General features: G+C 44.7%; 1 long non-coding RNA gene across 1 annotated transcript in view; it reads right to left on the reverse strand.

The window, feature by feature from the left end:
* Nucleotides 1-3250: 3250 nt before the first annotated feature.
* Nucleotides 3251-14701, reverse strand: part of LOC121072328 — a 94722-nt gene continuing 83271 nt past the window's right edge. The window contains exon 3 of the long non-coding RNA XR_005821124.1: nt 3251-3419. This is a non-coding gene — a long non-coding RNA (uncharacterized LOC121072328). The remainder of the gene's footprint in view (nt 3420-14701) is intronic.

A 14701-nucleotide genomic window follows, 5' to 3' on the forward strand; every position in this document is an offset into this window, starting at 1 on the left:
GCCAAGCCAGCATTTTTCAGATCATCCAGCATGTACCCTGGCACTCTGCCTTCTGAATGGGCAAGGCACGCCTCCCAGCAGACCTTCTATATTTTCATTTGGATTGTTGACTCTGCATGAAAAGTGAGATTATGAACTGGCTGCTTTGCCTTGAAAATAAGCTTTGAATGTGCTTTCATAGGACAATAGAACAGCCATGCTGTAAGAGGGCTTCCTCTCCTACATATGACCATGCCAAGTGCAAAAGAAAATGAATTTTTATGACTATATTTCTTAAAAATAGCTATTAAGAAAAGGATGAGGAACACCTTTATTACTTGTAATGTGATGAGAACACCCCACATACAAAAGGTACCGTACAGATGCCTAGGCCAAGAAAAGATCTGACTTGTAGATGCCTTAATGGGACACGATTTTATGAGCTTTAGAAAATGCACACTGACCACAAGTACAGCTCTGACCATAAATATGAGTGAATGGATGTCCATGTGTGTGTCTGTGAGCACATGTGTACAGAGAGAGAGGAAATGAGAGAACAAGACTGAAGCCAACGTGCAAAAGAGAAGTCAAAAAGGTGTACCACAGGCAGAAGAATCCAGTTGCTACCTTGGCCTGTTGCTTCCCACTTTTTTTAACAAATTACTTCTGTCAGATTTCCTTGCAGAATCATTGTTCAAATCCCCTACTCTTAAGCATTCACCTCTGCTTAGCCTTCCTTCCAGTTTTCTAGAACAAAGAATGTGATATGCCTCTTGAAACTACTCCTTTATGATCCAGAGCTGACTGAAAGTTTAAGCTGCCCTCAGGTGGCTTGGATCAGCCCCATGACACCTGTAACACTCCCCTTGAAGAAACTCACAGGAAGGCATAACTTTCTCCTCTGTTACTGTATGCTTTTTGAACTTTCCATACAAAATACCCTTCTACAAACTGCAAAGCAGCTTTGGGCTTTGCTAGAACCTGTAAAGAACAGCTGTCAGCAAAGACAGCAGCTTGTGTTATCACACAGCACAATACTCTCCACTGTTATCATTTTGCAAGATGAGCTGCTTCCCGTTGTCCCATTTGTGAAGGTGCTTTCTGGCTTTCCCTCTCCCTGTTGTGACAGCTTTTGTCTTTGCACCACTGGTGCAAAACTAAAGAGATCTCTGAATGAGGGAGCAGTTTTGTTCTCCTGCAACAGAGAGATATGCCAGGCTTTTCAGCTAAAAAATAAAATACAGGCATGTTTTTGAATCCCCTTTTGTTTTTCCTAAGTTTTACAACCTTACTTATCTGTAAATAAAATCACTATATATATATTTTTTTCCTAGCATGCTGCATAAATATAATTTCATGCATCTGGGAAGCTGACAGCTGCCCTATGAGATAGAGTGTGACAGTTTAAAATCAAGGAATCAATCACTGAGATATAGTGCCTGCATGCCATTTCCACCAGGATGTATTGCAGGATCCAGGAGCTCGCTATTTGAGATATGCCATCATAACTCTGATAGATTAAAGCACCACATCCAGGAAACAATTGTGCAAGAAAAAAATGGTGTCATAGATCTGCCAGGTTACAGCACAGACTCCAGGAGCCAACCAGTGGAAGGCAGGGCTGTATCTCTGCTCCCAGAAGCCGCCAGAGCAGCCTGATGACAGTTCTGTTCTCAAACAGCCCCATTATGACCTAATTAGCATACATGAATTGCAGATTTAAAGCATTAAAGTGATGTACAAATCATTAATTTTTTGTCAAATCCATGTCAGCCTTGTGTATGCCTTCTTATTTTAATGTTGCATGACAGAGAAAAGAAGTCTAATCCTCTGTATATAAAGAGGAGAGATTTGGTGTAGCTGATATAATGAGATCTATTTAAACAGGGGATGTTTTGCAGCTTTGAGTGTTTCTGCTCAGAGAAGAAAAAATGCCATATTTGTCCCATTAGGGTTAATTGTGAAAGGATGTAAATATATTCAAAGCCCCAAGGGCAGTTCTACATGTTGTCTGTATGAAAGAGGAGATATAAAGCTTGTTTTCTATCAAAACTTCTTTTTAGTTTTGCGACAAATACAAAGAACCACATGCTCCCATAAGATGGACCTGATTTTCAAAAGAGATGAGCAGCGACATCTCCACTTGAAGTCAAGAAGAGCTCTGAGCACTCAGAAAAATCAAGCCCTCACTTTGAAAAACAAGTCTGAGCTATATTCTCAGGAATGGCATACAAAAAAGTCAAGAAATCAAACATATCAAAATCAAGCCCACACTGACTCCAATGCAGGCAGAGAATCACTGTTAAAAGTGAGAAGGACTGCTTTCAAGTGGCTCTTCTTAAACTATCTGTGCTTCATGGTGCTCCTGGGAACCCAAGATATCACAGGCTGTGGTTAGCTGCTCCCTGAGCCACCACAAAGTGTTGGCTCCTGTTTTGGGGTGGGTGTCCATCTGTTCTGGCCTCAGGGGCTGGATACTTGTTTACTATTCCACTTCATATCCCGCCCTCCTATTTTGTCTCCTTGGCTTTAAAAGGGGTCTTGCATCATATGCTCAGAACAGATGATAAAGCCCCTGTTTTGTGCTGAGAGCACTATTCACATCTCGGGCCAAATCCTCCTGACACCTGTTTAAAGTTTCATCCAAGTCCCCTCTCACTGAGCCAATGCCACAAGTGTCATTTCACAGGCAGGACCAAACAGCACTATTCCGCAAAACAGGCTTTCATATTAGACTGACTGCAATCCAGATGCAACAACAGAGGTCTTCTTTGACGGTCTACTCATTTCTCACACAGGCTGGCCTGGGGATTGATTAGATTCTGGGGAGTTGCACAGGAGGTAGGTAAGAGGGATAGTCTGGGCAGCTATGGTCAAGTATTTCGTATGTCCATACAAAAGTGTATCAGTGGCATAATTCTGACAAAGCACAGAACTCCATATACTGGCTGGGAGTTTCATAAAGTATAACACTATTAGGCACCCAGTTCTAATTTATCTTCCATGGGTACTGGAACTCTCACCCTTAAGCCCCTTTGAAATCACCTACAGTCCCAAACCAGCAAGGTGTGGGGGGGTCTTTATTTTAGATCTGTGCATTTCTGCAGTCGACAGCACTCCTGGGCAGATGATTTCTCTTACAGTTCACTAGAATGACTTTCCCAGCAGCAAATAATCAGCAGTATAGCTCATCTTTTCTGACAGGAGTTGAGCACAGAGATGGCTCTCCTCGGGCGAGCAAAAAAGGGATATAGAGGAATGAAAGTGCCATTGAGAAATGTGTTGAACAGAGAGGTAGCCTGTGTCAGCTCCGCACCTGGACAGATGCTCAGCACTTACCTCTGAGTGTCACTTCAGTAGCTCAGGTGTCTGTCTGCTGGCCTGCTATCCCTGTATGACTTGTGTAGACAGCCTCAGGACAGTTTCATTGTCCTCGTGTTCTGGAAAAATAAAGAAACAAGCACATGAATTAAATACACCATTATTTTTCTGCATTGAAATGCTGGACATTTACAAAAAGATGAGGATGGCTTCCAAGTGCACCTCTTCACATTCATCTACATGGCAATAGCTCAAATCTGCTGAGTTTGGAGCCAGACTGTTTTCCAACCACTGTGGCAGCAGCCAGAAGAGATATATGAGGATGGAGGAAGCTGGTGTGGGTTAAAGATAACTTTGGGATTAACATGCTGGACTGGGTTTAAAAAACTGCGACAGCAGACAGTTTCATTAGTTACTTTTGCCAATGTTTTAGGAGTCCCACAGAGAACAGGTTTTCTGTGGACCTGGGAAGAGCCTTCATCTGTTAATAAGGAATCAGCACATGGGGATTGTAATCACTCATCCCCACACTTAATTTACATTTTTCAGAAGACTTAAAGAATGTGTTGCGTGTGTTGCAGTGATACCTGGTCACTCTTGTTCAGGAGAAGAATATTAGCAGCCTTTGGAGTAAGGGGCAAGAGAGCATGCGAAAGGCTCCATTAGGAACCAGAAATGGGAAGGAAGCATTTGGACTTCATTTTCCCTTCACATCTTGCCAGAATTTGGAGAGCTCCCGAATACGGTGCAATTCCTCAACAACTTTCCACATCTGCTATGCAAAAAGGGTTATTTGAGGAATGGCTGGCAAAGCAGGGACCACTTTGGTAACGAATGTGTTTTGCAGAATGGTGTTTCGAGCTCACTCAAAGATTTTATTTTGTGTAGGAACACTCTCTGCCTGTGACGTTGATAAGTTCCGGTTCATTTGCAGTCTACACACAGGTACTGTCCTTTAAAGTGAAAGGGGGAAATGGAAATCACACAAATTGAGAGACTGTGGGGAGAGCAGAGGATATCTCTGACAGAGCCAGTGCTCAGCAGTATGCATATCTGCAAGAGCTGAAACTAAAGTAGTCTCAAGGTCCTTGTGAAATTAATCGCTGCGCAAAGGGCCAAGGCAACTGGGCAAACGCTTTTGTGACAGCCTTCCTGCAGCCCTGGAGGGACTCTGGGAGCACACAGGGCTTGTTCTGGCCTTCTTTCACAACCTGGAGTCTGGGGGAATACAGTTGCAGGCACTGTCTCCTTGACGAAATACCAGTTTGAAAGTTGACTGGCAGAATGCAAATGAACTTCTGAGCCTTGCAGACCCAGCTTTGGCCTCCCTCCTGCTGCTAAGGACGAGCTTTTTGGCCTCCGCACAGCAGTGGTTTCATTGCTGCTTGCTGAGCTCCCTGCCCTGCTCTCATCATTTTCTTCTCTTCACTTGCTCACACAGAGCACTGTCCAGGACCTAGCCATGTAACCTGAGGGAGCAGCTGCAATGCCTTTCAGCTGCTTGTATTTCAGGGTGAACCTGCACCTTCTCCAAAATCTCCAAAATGGCTCCTTGGCTGGTAACTCCTGAGTTCAGGATCTCGTGGAACTACAGGAGCAGGATCTGAACAAAAGATCCACTAATGAAGCAGCAAAATCAGGAGTTATGTTGGCTGACTCCTGGGGCTTGTTTAATTTCATTAACTTGATAGTAGATGCAATACCTCCTGCAGTAATTGGTATGTTGATCTAGTCCCTGAGCTCTTGTATGAAAGAGGAGAGCATAAGATCTCCACTTCATCCCAGAGCTCAGATGAGCTAGCCCTGTGCTGCACTCTGTTAGTGATCTTCAAAAGGCATTATTTATAAAAGTAGTTTTCTGGGACGCTGTTCAATCCATGCCCATTATCCATGCAAATTCCTCAAGCTGTATCGGGTTAGATAGCTGCTGGTATCATAGTTGGAAAACCAACCAACCTGCAGAAATCTTTGCTTAGTTCTTTACTGAGCACAATGAGGCCAGGATTAGTCAGTCAAGGCACTGGATTAGCACTGCTGGTAGCCATGGCAATTTCCATTTGTGTGACAATCCATGTCACCTTTCCCATTAAAATTCAGCTTAAAATACCTATGAGAATCCCAGAGTCCTCTCTGAATCCCAGGAATATCACATTGCATCATTCAAGCTAGAATAAATCCAAACACATCTGAAGCTTTATTCAAATGAGGTGAAACCACAGTCAGTCCAATTAAAGAAGAAAAACATTAAAAGCCTGAGAAACGAGCTGAGTGCATTCTAATTCTGTTCTCGGTCCACCAAATGGCTTGCCATGATTCATTTCGTTTCTAAGTCCTGCAGGTGCTTTAAATAAATAAGGAAGTTGTTCCCTCCGGTTCCTGTTTACTCAGTAGTTAAGCCTCTAAGCCAAGCTTTCACCTGAACAGAGAAGAACATTTCTGGCCAGGTCATCCACCTGGCTGCTAAAGATGCTGCACGCGGCTGTTGAGGAAGCAAAGGCCAAAGCACCTACCCTGGCACCCCAGCCTGCTTATAGCCCCTTCTGACTTCCACATTCAGCTTTTCAGATAAAAATCAGGGTTGGATAAAAATCTTCACCTCAAGCCCGTTGAGTTTTCCCTTATTTTGCATAGTCACCAGCCAATTATTGTAACTGTGCTGCCAAAATTACTCACGCGGGGGTGGAATTCAGACAAGCTGAGCTTGCAGAGTGTTAGCGGTGTAAGTATGGAAGTGGAACAGGAGATGACGTCTTTCTGCATAAACTCCAGTCCTCCGCTCTCTGGTTGCTGACCCCCAGCTGAAGGGCAGGTACAAGCAGCTGGAGCCTCCTTACATCTTGATCTGATGCAGCTGTTTGCTGCTGACCCTGTGCGGCTGCATCCTTTTACAGCCAACGCCAGGTAGAGACAAAAATATGAATTGTTGCTTCTGTATTTCCCATGGGAATTACTGCTTTAATTCAGTGTGAAAGGCCTCTGCTTCTGAGCCCTGCCCCACCAAAAGATCTCTGTTTTGAAATGCATCAAGTACCTCCTGCTAAAACTCTGCACACGGGAGCTTCATTAAAAGATTGGAAGCACACTAATAGGATTGGCTTGATCAAAGCGTGTAACAAGCAAACACGGCACAAGCATTTTTATTCCATTATTTTGTGTGTTGTAATATCCCAGTTTTCCACACTGGTCCTCTTTCAAGGAAGTGACTGTTTGGCATGGTGAATTTTTCTGTGTGGAAATATACCCATTAAAATCTAAGCTAAGGTTATACGTTTGTTATCTACCTCTGAGTTATATCTTAGGGTCACCAGAGGGGAAGAATGAACCTGAACCCTGAAGAATGAACCTTCCACATTGTTCCCTCCCCCTTCTGAAATACTTTTGCTCAGACACTGTTGGATTATAATGCTTAGAGATGCAGCACATGCATAATAAAAAAAAAAAAAAAAAAGACATAAAAAGATGCCTGTGCACATGGGGACTGAAATGATTTCACACCTGAGCTAGGGACTCCTTTTCTATAGCAAGGAATCAGAAGATACTGAGCATCTCCAAATGCCATGGCAGCCACCCGCCCTTTGGACAATGCCACTGCTTCTGCGGGGGTGCCTGTGGCCAGCAGCACCGCGGGCACCTTAGCCTGGAGCAAGCCAAGGTGACCATCTTTGGAAAAGCTGCAACTGCCTGTGCCATTCCCAGAAACTATGGCAGATTTACCCCTGGAAGTGGGATCACAAATAAATTTGTTGGGTTTATAGATATGTCCATCTCAAACCATAGCCCACTCGCTTCTCATGCACAGCCTGCACCTGCCACAGTGCAATTTGCTCTTGTTTTACGCCTTGAATGTCGCTTCTCCTTCTCTGTGTCAATAGACAGCCTTTAGTTCTGTGATTCAAACATTTTCCCATGCTGTGCAATTGTGCATAAAAACCTTCTCCTCTAGATCTTTTACTGAGATTATTTTTGTAGTTACATTGTTAGAAGAGTCTTACTCTCAACTATAAGATAAATAAAACAATTTTCTCGCCATCAAATAACCTAAACCTTCTGCCCTGACATGGGTGGAGTGAAATATGGACAATAAAAAAATGGGAAGACCAAAAATCTTTATCCTACATGCACTTCCATCAATAACTTAAATTATTCAGCTGTCCTCACATAGATCACGCTCACAAACAGTGCAGCTCTCAGATGAAGAGAGAACCTGATGAAAATAAATTGATTTGAAAATATAATTGCTTTGTATATTCTCCGGTATTTTCTGAAGCCCAGGACTGTCTGGACCACTGTGAGAGGCCGCAGAGCTGTGAATGGTTTTCCTTAAATCGCATGTGAGGTAGTGGGGAAGTTAGTTGATATGTTATGTACTCAAATGAAAGGCTTTTTTGAAACTGAGCTCAAGCGAACTGCAAATTCAAATCAGCAGGGTGCCGATGCCCTCTGTGCTTGCTGTCTGCCTCCTTAAGAACACAGAGTCAAAGACTTCCAACAGAGACGTATGATCATCATCTCCTCACTGCCTCCTGCACTAGCAGGCACAGCGCCCCGTTGCAAAAGCCGTGCATGACTTTGCAGGACACTGGGACCCTCTCAGGCACGTCGCCTCCCTCCTCCAACGCAACCACAGCCGCTGCCCGTGGCCCAGGCGCACTGTGCTGCCAGCAGCCCCAGTGGGCAGAGGGCTGTGCTGTGGTTCAACCACTAGATGCAGGTTTTAGACCACTGAGGGGCAGCACCCACCTGCAGCGAGGCTAGGAGAGCACAGCAATGTGCCAGGTCACCTGAACCCCTGGTCTAGGTAGAGGCCAGCCAGCAGGCACTGCTGGGCCAGCAAAGAATTGAGAGGTACGTGATGGAGTAGTGGGACTTGTCCCCTTCCCTGGAGCCCATCCAGGACACCTCCCTGCTCTTTTAGACAAGGGGGTAGGTCTAGTGGCTCCTGACCATAGGACAATTCAACAGGTGACTTGCAGGGTTGGTTCATCTGTCACCAGGTGCTGTTCAACCCTGTTTTAAAGGCTGTGAGAAGAGCGGAGACCACACCAGATGTGTCTATGTGATTAAATTCAGGTTAGGGAGGCCTACCTATGTCCATTCAGTAGTCACTGAGACACATTAGCTCAAGTTTGCAAGTTGTCATCGACAACCATGATGCCTGAAGTTCTTTTCTCTGCAGTGTGCCAACTAAGGGACAAAAAGAAAAAGCACCAAATACTGTAAATCTTCCCCCAAAACTGCAAAGGCTATGAATACTATGGGGGAATAGAGATGCAGCTCACAGAGGTGGAGGTACGGAGATGAAAGAAAACTCATGGCTTGCCTTCTAGTGTTTTGTCAGATAAATTAATGTTGGTCATACACAACTGCACATCGCTTCTGAGTTTAGCCATATGATTTAGTAGCTTTTTTTAGTGATGCCATATGCACAGTCTGAAAAAGAAAGGCCTGGCAAAGCTACAGGAACAGTGTTTGTTTTGTGTGTGTGTGAGGGAGGGGTGGGTGGCATCCCTAGAAATTTTTATTGGAGCTGGGTAAATTATGCTATTGTATACTGAAAATGGATAGGAGATTATATGCATGGTCTTAATTTGAAGTGTCTGTTGAGGCTTTGTATTACAGAAAGCTTTAGTTACTTCTTCAAGGAAGAATTAGTCCGCTTAAAAGGACATAACAAAATCTCACCTATCACCATTTACAGACTGAACATGTCCAGAGCCAGATTCACTGGCAAGTATGTTTTGGCTATTTCACCCCTCCTTTGGTGACACAAAGCAGGCACAAGACTTTACAGCTGCTTTGTGTCACCAGAACAGTACACGTATGCTGCACACAGGCCAGCACACAGGCCAGTGAATCTGGCATTCAGTGCAGACGAAATAATGCTTGGAAAAATAATTTTACAAATGATAAACTATGCAAAACTCTCTTCTTTCTGGCATTATTAATATCTGTGTAGTTATCAGACTGCAAATAAGTTTGAATCAAACGCAGCAGCACTTTATGAAAATAGAGCGTATATATCACTGTACATTGTGTATAATTGGTGCCATTTGAAATGATGAAGTGCTACTAACTGATCTTCATAAAATAATACTTTGCATTTATATAGTGCCTTCCATCTGAGATCTCAGAGCACTTTGCAAACATTACCAAGTTAACTCTCTCTGAGCCCTCTGAGTTAGCTGTTGCTCTCCCCAGTCTACAGATGTGGAAAGCAAGGCAAAGAGAGATGAAGACCATATGAGAACTGGGGCTCAGAGGGCAGGCACTGCCTGACGGATAAAAACACACACACAACCTTTCTGTTCTGAACAGAAGCTGCAAGCTTTCAGCACGTCTGAAAATCAAGCTACTTCAGTTGTTCTTTTGGATGCAAATGACCAATTTAGCTTAAATGATTTCTTCAAAGTCCTTCAGGAAATGTGTAGGAGAACTGACAAAAAGGATCCAGAAAGCTTGGCTCTGGGCCCTGTGCTTTGGCTGAGGGACTGTTCTCCGCTTACCGCCTGACCACTGCAACCACAGCTTGTGAAACCTTATTTTGCATTCTTGTGCTTCCCCTCCTCCACAGTCTCCAGCAAAAAAATAAAAGCAGAAGATGCCTGCAGCTTGCCAGGGAGTGCTGGAGACACCTCAAGGGCATAGGGCCTACTGCAAACGAGCAAGTTAGATGGTCCCAGCCTCACCAGATTTCTGAGGAGCTTCTAAAATCAGATCTGGTCAAATTAATCAATCTGGATAAAAATTCCCTTTGAAGAAATGATCACACTGATCTGGGATGGTCTGGCAGAACAGGGCCAGATACCTGCTTGCCAGTATGAGAATGGGTACAGGAACAGCAGCTGGAGGAGAGCTGGAGTGGCACTAAGCCATGAATCTGGGTAAAATGCAGCCAAAGCACACATTCAGTTTAAGAAAGAAACTGGGTCTCAGCCTGCGGGGCTGCATTCAGCCAGACATCAATGTCACTACTTGGTGCCTCCCGCTCTCCATTGTACAGTGCCTTATTCAGATCATTGGAGGCTTTGAGAGGTGCCTCGCTTATTAAACTGGGTCAGGGACATAAAGCGCTGCTCAGCCACCTGGGGATAGTCCCGAGACTCTGAGGAGGCCTGTGGCTGGATTGCCCTCTCTTTCCTGGCCCTGGCATTGCCATGACTGCAGAGCTGATTCCCCCCATGCCCTGTGCTGGCACTGTCCCCTCTGTCCCAGGCCTGAAGGCAGCAGGAGGACAGCGGGCAGAGGGATGCCGATCGAGCCTCCCAGGGAAGTGCTGGACGCATCTCCTGGCAAGTGGCAGCTGCTCCTACCTCGCAGCGCTGCACAGAAAAGAAAGATCCCTCCTCACCTGGGCAAAGATAAATTACACTGCTCCAGAGAGAGCATGTGCACTCACATGGGGAATCGAGGAATAAAAGCCAATAGAAGAAAGTGAATTATAAAAACCAGTAGAGTAATATCTCTTGACATGTTCCTTTCTACCACGCAGTAAGTACAGATCCTGCCACTCTATTTTTCTGTGGGACTTAATGCATTGATCTGATTAGCAACTTTGTCCTGTGCTTTCTATCTCCCTATCTCCCCTCTACCCTATTTTTTTAAAGACAATGCATTCATTCCCTTGTTTCTCAATTTATTGTCTGAAAGAAATATTTACTAAGCAAATGTGGAATGCATCAGAATGCTTTGCAGAGCTGCCAAGAGGTCAAAGGTCTAGAATAAAAATGATGCTGAAACAATAATTAATTAGCTGACATTCTCTTAGCAAATTTGCTTTGGGAAAAGCTATGGTAAATCAAGACAACAGGACAATGTGACAGAAAAAATGAGTAATGACGGAAAGAGGGACAGGAAGAAAAAAAATCCGTATGGGTAGATTTATTCGCTTTGGAAAACGATCCAATCTTTCTCAGCCATTGTTCTGGCCCCTAAACAAAAATCATCTCCAATAAATAATTTCAAGCTGTTTTCAGTGACTAAACCACAAAATGTTCCATCCTGAATAAATTCTATTTACTGCATGCAAAACCGATTAACATACTTCCAATGCATTTATAGGACTTCTGGTCTGCAGAGGCCATCTGTTCAGGGGAATTTCTGGAATAGCAGTATCATCTCTACAGCAGGACTAGCAAGAGGCCTGAAATCACCATACTCTACACAGCTGTATAGATTATTCGGGAGCTGATTGGGCAAAAGAGAATTTGTGTGACTCACTGGGCAAACATGTCATGTCTGCCTGGGCAGGGAACCTTCCTTCGCTTTTGCATAAGCAAGGAGAGGAAAGGGTGGTGAGGGAAAGCAGTTGCTCTGGCCTCACAAACATGAATAATAATCCCTCATAAATGCGGCTGTTTAAGATGCCATCAATGTCTTTCTTTTTCTTTAAGGACCATCTTGTTCCAGCAGAGGTGGTGGTAATAGGTAGGGTGCTGTTTATCCAAAACAGTATCTAGTGATATGGAGCACCATCCCCTTTGTAATGGGAGGGCTGCCCCACCAATCTCCTAGAAAAGTAGCTCGAGGCAGAGTAAAGGAGTTTCTGGGAAGAGCTTTGCCTGAACAACTCCAGGGCATTCACCATGGCTGGTTTGCTCTTGCAAAGCTGATCTCAGCTGGGAGAGGCTCAGACCTCCCGGGTGACTCAGGGAGGCTCTGCTCCTCTCAGCCCCAGGTCCTCTTCCAGAAGAGGCCAACCTCTCTCTGTTGAGTTTGCAGGAGCCCAGCCTCAGGATGCTAGAGTTGGCTCGTTCTCCCTTCCACTGGCCAATTCTCCCTTCCACATTAAAATATCTTCTGTCAAAAACCAAAATGTTATGTCCCGAATCACCTGTTGCTTTATAACATGTTATCAAACCCTCTCTGGAAACAGTGTACTCAGAAACTCCATGGGAATGCACCTGCCTTCCATGCTCCTTTCCCTGGAAACGTGACTCACCTGTCTTCATACCCTGTGTGCACCTCCTGGGACAGGCTGGCAGGATCTGGTAACCAACAAACGTACCAGGGGAAAAAGAGAGAGAATTGTACTTGTCCCCTAACTGTTCACTGAATTGGAATGAATTTGCCATGAAATTCCTGCATATAGGTCATAGATACAGAGGCTGTACTCAGGGCAGAAAAATGCCCAGACCTACTAAGGCACCTGCCTCAGAGATCTGTCCAGATCTTTATAGTTTGTATTGTGATGATCAGGACTGAAAAGCACCAGAGGGAAGGGAAACAAAGGCTAGGACCATCAGGCTAAGGTACCAGGATATTTGAGAGTTCCTAACTGTGTCTCCTCCACCATGGCACACTGTTGATTGCACAGCCTGAAATTGGAGAGGAATGGGCGATAAGTGCACAGTACTGTGATGGCAATATCCTCTTTCATTGCTGCTGCCCCAAGGCACAACTACCAAGCACTAACTGGTATGCAACAGGCTGGCAGCAGCCAGAGCAAAGGACAGGTCTCCAAGTACTGGTGGCTCCATGCTTGCCTGCCAATGAAACTTTATTCAACGTCATGCTTTCCCCCTGCCAAGGAAAGCAGAGGAGTCACACGAATGGTCTGGCCCTAGCCAATTCAAATCCCCAGCTTTCCTTGGAAGTGGAAAGCTCAGCAGCTGTTTAAGACACCCTGAGGATGTCTGACCAACGTGCTGCAGGCTTGTTTATAAACTTCCTCATATGCTTTGTGACAGAAAATGAATGTAATAAATACCATTCTGTGGAAGAAAAGCAAGGAATAGATAAACTTGAACAATGCTCTGCATGGATATACAAAAACCTGCTGTGATTTGGAAGCTTAGATGTGCCCTAACATACTGCAATTATTAAGCGCCAGGTATTAGGAAAATCGCATCTGTCTGTATTGCACAGCTGAATTAGCTAGGCTGGTCTCATTATTCAATAAATAGGCAGCTTTCATGTATTTCTCAGATTTATACATGTGGTGATATTCAGAAAGAAGTTGTCAAAAGTATTTTTTCAAAGGTGGTGTTTAGAGCTAATGCAAAGTACACAGGGGAAAAAGCAATCCAGACTTTGTAGGTCTAAAGGATGTGATTTGCAAAGCTGCCTCGGGACTTTCTGACATCCTGCTCCCATTCAGGATGAATGTATGAATTGAAAAATGCAGCAAGGGCTTGAACTTCTTTAGATTAGGGGGATGATCCTGCATCTTAGCTCAAAGAAGATTCCTGCAGAAGAGAAGGGGAGTTCTATATGGATTAGGGGGCGCAAAGCTGGGCTGACAGGTTGGCTGTGTACATGTTTTTAAGTTTCAATATCCTCATTATGGCAATTGCAGATCTTCTGTCTCTCTCCCCACTAGGATTCCCAAAAGCAGCCTATTTTCACCTGAGTAAATATTCTGGTCCTGTCTTCATTTTCACACACGAGCGTTCCATTTTGTGCTAGAAGCGCACCACGGTAGCAATACTCTGGGGATGCTGCTCTAATAGATTCACAAGGTTGACTTGTTTAAGTGGGATTTCATTGTATTACACAGAGGATTTTTTCCTAAGGATGTGATTATTCCAGGACTGATCCTACTGCTGTGATATGACCACTTTTGGCACTGTGCATGCATGGCATGGGATTAGTCTTCTGGCACTGTATAAAATGACTTAGACATGTTGTCTTACTTATTAGCATGTGGTATTGCAGATCATTTTACAAAGGCAACAGCTGCAACCATTACTCCTACAGTTATGTCATAATTTGGTATGTCAAACACCTCTATATAGTGCAGGCAAGAGGAACATTTATTCGTCTCACTTGTCAATACATTTATTTCCCTCTTCTTGTGCTTTTCCTTTTTGCAGCAGTAAAACAATCCACTCTCTCCATACGGCCAGCTTTCCTCGAAGCCAGTGAGAGGATGCAAAAGGAAAGAAACACAGAAACTACGGAGATTAACACCTTGCAAGACCCTGTACAGGAGGGATTCACACAAATTAACATTATGAGTGCTATTGCTATCAGCACCGTAACAAGTCAGCTATTCTGTGCACAGCCTCAACCATTTACCAGAGCCACATTTGCCATGCTCATTGCCAGTGACTTCAGCTGCTGGGAGCCAGGATCCCCGAGTGTCCAGCTCTGCGTGGAGGCTGGGGAAGGACTTGGCACAGGCCGCATGCTCAGCCCCGCAGAGGGAAGCCCTGCTTGCAGCCAGCTAGCTCTGAACCACTGCTCGTGAGCCCAGGAAAAGTGTGCACCAGCCCCAGCATATGCAAACCCTGCCTGCCACTGGCAGGCTGGATGCCATTCAAATAGAAGCAGTGTACTCAGACAAAAAGGGGGGCCTTGGGACCACAGGGCCCAAGCTGGGACTTCAGGCACCTTGGGTGAGTGCCGGGACACGAGCTAGTTGCTTCTGGCACTTACACCCTGCCCTCAGCCTTTCTCCCAG

The sequence above is a fragment of the Cygnus olor genome, chromosome 6, assembly GCF_009769625.2.
Source record: "Cygnus olor isolate bCygOlo1 chromosome 6, bCygOlo1.pri.v2, whole genome shotgun sequence".
Lineage (NCBI taxonomy): Eukaryota > Metazoa > Chordata > Aves > Anseriformes > Anatidae > Cygnus > Cygnus olor.